Source organism: Lolium perenne, chromosome 4, assembly GCF_019359855.2.
Source record: "Lolium perenne isolate Kyuss_39 chromosome 4, Kyuss_2.0, whole genome shotgun sequence".
Taxonomy (NCBI): Eukaryota; Viridiplantae; Streptophyta; class Magnoliopsida; order Poales; family Poaceae; genus Lolium; species Lolium perenne.
Window position 1 is genome coordinate 269,272,076 of NC_067247.2, and position 4,382 is coordinate 269,276,457.

The window sequence follows — 4,382 nt, forward strand, 5'->3', positions numbered from 1 at the left end:
GATGAGCAGCAGGCGGGGCGGCGCTAGGAGCAGCAGACGGCGCGGTGGAGCAGTAGGTGGGGCGGCGCGGTGGAGCAGCAGGTGCGGATCCACGCGGGAGAGCAGCAGCGGGATCGACGGGATGAAAGGGAATCGTCACGCCGAGCGGGGAGCGAGCGGCCGTACGCGGGCGAGCCTCACGCGGGCAATCTTCACGCGGGCGGATCGAAGCAGAGCGGGCCGGCGCCTGGAGATCGAAGCAGACGGGCGCCTGCAGATCAAAGGCGTCGGGGAGACGGAGATCGAGGCCCCTGGCGCCTGGCGGATTAGAGGGCGTCGGGCAAGCAGAGGCGGCGCAGGAATCGGGCGCCGGGGACGGAATCGAAGCAGCAGGTCTCGAGATCGAGCGGAGAAACAGCAGATCGGGACGGACGGGCGACGGAACAAGCAACGTCGGCCGCGTCGGCAGGGAAAATTTAGAGGATCAACTTTTGCTCTGATACCATGTTAGGGCAATATGCTTGTTGTATTACCAGGGGCCAAAGACCACAATATATAGTACATGTATATGTGCACATATGCAGAAAGCCCCCTAACATATGGGGAAACTACAATATACAGATATATACATCTAACATTCTTCATGCATCTTCTATTAAGTGCTGTATGGATGTTCCTTTCACGCCATCGATCTGGTGGAATGAGTGCGACACCGTGATTGAAAATGATCGGTGCGATGAACTGTGTACATAGAAGCAGCTTATTAATCTGAACCACTGTATGATACGGCAAGTGCGAGTTGCCGCCACACAACAGGCGAGGGAGATTTTTTACTCTCAACACTGCCTTGCTTTCGCAAAATTACTTGAGAAAAATTTACAGTCAAACTTGGCAAATGATTAGGATTGCGTTGTGGGGTTCCTCCAAACAAGGAGAATCCCCTCTAAAAATTAGAGTATGCTGCTAATTGCAGTGTGCACACGGTATTCTTTAGTAAAAGGCGAAAGAATAGTTCGCTCTGTGCCCGCTGCGCATCAAGCGCTCCAGCATCAAGCAGCGTCGTGGGACTAATCCATCCCTGGTAGTTATCTCTTGCCGGCAGCCGCGTGTTTGAGCTTAGCAAAAGATTGAGAAGGCCGCAGCGTTTGCTGGATGGTTAACCCAGTGTCCTTCTGGGCCGGGTGATACTTTCAGAAGCAGCCCACAAGTGAACTGAATCGAAGCTCACACTCCAAAAAAAAAAAGTAAATCGAATCTTCCTGTTTGTGCGATCGTGTCTGTTACAGTGTTACACCACGGCATTCATGTTTGCCTTTGGTATGTGAGTATGATAGCAAAGATCAATCAGAAGAGAACTCGATTAAGAGGAGAAAAGACTCAACGAGAAGTAGAAACAACAGACCCAGTTAAGAAGATCCAAGCATACCGAAGATGATTCGCTACACAAGAATACAATGAGGGAACATTCAAAATACACGATGCATACTTCAGAACATTTTGGAACGTTCCTCAGCACTGAGAAACCTTAGATATTTGCTGTGGGAGATAATAGAGAAATCCCCCATGTCAAACTAGCTATATATCATAAAGACGTTTAAATAAATTTTAGCCATTATTCATGCTAAAATGGTAGATAAATATAGATATATAATATAATTGTATGGAATGTTCTAGATACATAATACGTTATAAACATAGGGTCAGGATTTCTTACATGTGTCAAATATCCAACGGTCTCGCTATCCTATGGGTCATGGGGTGCCCTTCCCTCCCGTGTATCTAAAGCAAGTAGCAAGACAAACAAATAAAGGATGGAGCAAACATGACTACGAGAAGTTGAGATGGTCATGAGGTTGCCACAGTGGAGTTAGATAGCCTCGATAAAACATTGTGTTTTGTACCGAGTTAATTCTTACTTTATACATGAGCTAGATGCTTGCATTTGTGGGATAATAAATTTTTCGCTGCAGTTCCACCTTGATTAAATTACTTTGTCCTTGCATATTGAATTCACAGTTCATCGCTTCACAAGTTATAATCGTCGAGCAAAAATGTGTAAAAGACTAGGGGCCATATATTTATGCTATCTTAATCTTTTATCTTGTTCAAATAATTATATGGGTCAATGGTGATTCCATTTTACTATGCATATACATACTAGGAGAAATGAGGTTAATTACATTGATTGTAGAAATGAGTTCTTTTAGGATAATTAACAAAACTACTATGTTACTTGTCGTTGGTTCTTCCACACCGAAAATATGGTTGAACAAAATTAGCATTACAATACGTAGTAGTAGCCAATGTATGCATAATTATTTATATAGATTGGATCTACGACAAAGTTTGTTGACAATCAAAACAACATAGGACTCACCTGTAGGGAAAACTAGATGATACCCCACGCGTTGCAGCGGGTTTTTTTTTTTTTTGCCGTATACAAATAATAATAACGAATTTGCAAAACACATGAAACAAAAATAACAAAAAGAGTCATGGGCAGACATCAAATAATTTAACTTTCCAATCTTCTGTACAACAAATAGAAACCATATGAAGGTCTTGCCGGCAAGAAAGACGATTTGTACGTACTAAAAAAGTAATATCATGCTCTGGTAGTTCTATGCTTCATTAATCATTTGCAATAATGTGAAAAACACCTATGCAGAACAGGGTACTCATCGACCTTCCGATAGATAAAAGAAAATGCAACCATTGATAGCAAGGGTAAATCATGGATCACGGGGATGGCGTCAGTAGAGGAGAAACTCTTGTAATTGTGGTCTTCTTGATCGTAATACTATAACAAACTGTGTATTAGGTGTGAAATGGGGATGGCGGCATACTATAACATTTGAATACAACAGGAGAATGAGTTATTTTTTAGATTTGATTTAGGTGTGAAATGCAAGAGGACTTGCACTGATATATGTGGCATCAGCATCTCATTGTCTTAGCAGTGTTGTAGTCCATCTCAACAACTCGTTGGTTTTCACAATAGAAAATACTGACGAATCATACTTCTTGGAGAGCATCTCTCAAATCATCCATCTTTAGAAATGAAAAAGGAGAGTATATAATGCAAAACATTGAGACAATATTTTCCCAAATGTGAGTGCTTGATGGAAGCCTAGTGTAGCCGAGGCTGCAAGATGACCAGGTGTAGCCAAGGTTGCGACGGCAAGAAAATGGACCTTTCATCTTTCGCATACCAGAGGATGCTGGAGCAGGTGGTGGAAAAATTAGTTTTCACCCTATCCATAATTTAATCATATGTCGATGATATACAAATGAAAAAAAAGAATATATAATTTACCAAAGTATCTTCTAGAAAATTAGAATCATCGAAATTCCTATATGATTTTCAAAACTGCTTGTAAGTGCACTCTTCACATTTTTGCTGAACAACTGGCAAGAATTGACGGTAGCCAACAACAACAACCTTTCAATAGAAAAAATCCCAATCATTTCATAATTGCATGTTTTTGCATTGTTTAAATTATTTCCATAGGTCATGCTGCAGATCCTCGAGTGTGGTTCTGAGAAATCCATAAATATAGTCGAAATATGGACTCTGGTCGTACGTGAAATGTACAAAACTGTTGATATGAAATGGTGGAAGGTGTGAAATGCAAGAGGACTTGCACTGATATATGTGGCATCAGCATCTCATTGTCTTAGCAGTGTTGTAGTCCATCTCAACAACTCGTTGGTTTTCACAATAGAAAATACTGAGGAATCATACTTCTTGGAGGGCATCTCTCAAATCATCCATCTTTGCAAATGAAAAAGGAGAGTATATAATGCAAAACATTGAGACAACATTTTCCCAAATGTGAGTGCTTGATGGAAGCCTAGTGTAGCAGGGGCTGCAAGATGACCAGGTGTAGCCAAGGTTGCGACGGCAAGAAAATAGACCTTTCATCTTTCGCATACCAGAGGATGCTGGAGCAGGTGGTGGAAAAATTAGTTTTCACCCTATCCACAATTTAATCATATGTCGATGATATACAAATGAAAAAAAGATATATAATTTACCAAAGTATCTTCTAGAAAATTAGAATCATCGAAATTCCTATATGATTTTCAAAACTGCTTGTAAGTGCACTCTTCACATTTTTGCTGAACAACTGGCAAGAATTGACGGTAGCCAACAACAACAACCTTTCAATAGAAAAAATCCCAATCATTTCATAACTGCATGTTTTTGCATTGTTTAAATTATTTCCATAGGTCATGCTGCAGATCCTCGAGTGTGGTTCTGAGAAATCCATAAATATAGTCGAAATATGGACTCTGGTCGTACGTGAAATGTACAAAACTGTTGATATGAAATGGTGGAACAAATCACTGATGAAAACACCTAAAGAGCTGCATACTCAACTTGGATTAAGAATGATATT

The 4,382-nt window shown here is 41.1% G+C and overlaps 1 non-coding gene across 1 annotated transcript; it reads right to left on the reverse strand.

Moving 5' to 3' along the window:
* Positions 1-897: 897 nt before the first annotated feature.
* Positions 898-1,016, reverse strand: LOC127297854 (U5 spliceosomal RNA). Its single transcript, XR_007849536.1, has one exon. It is a non-coding gene; the product is annotated as a U5 spliceosomal RNA (small nuclear RNA).
* Positions 1,017-4,382: the final 3,366 nt, after the last annotated feature.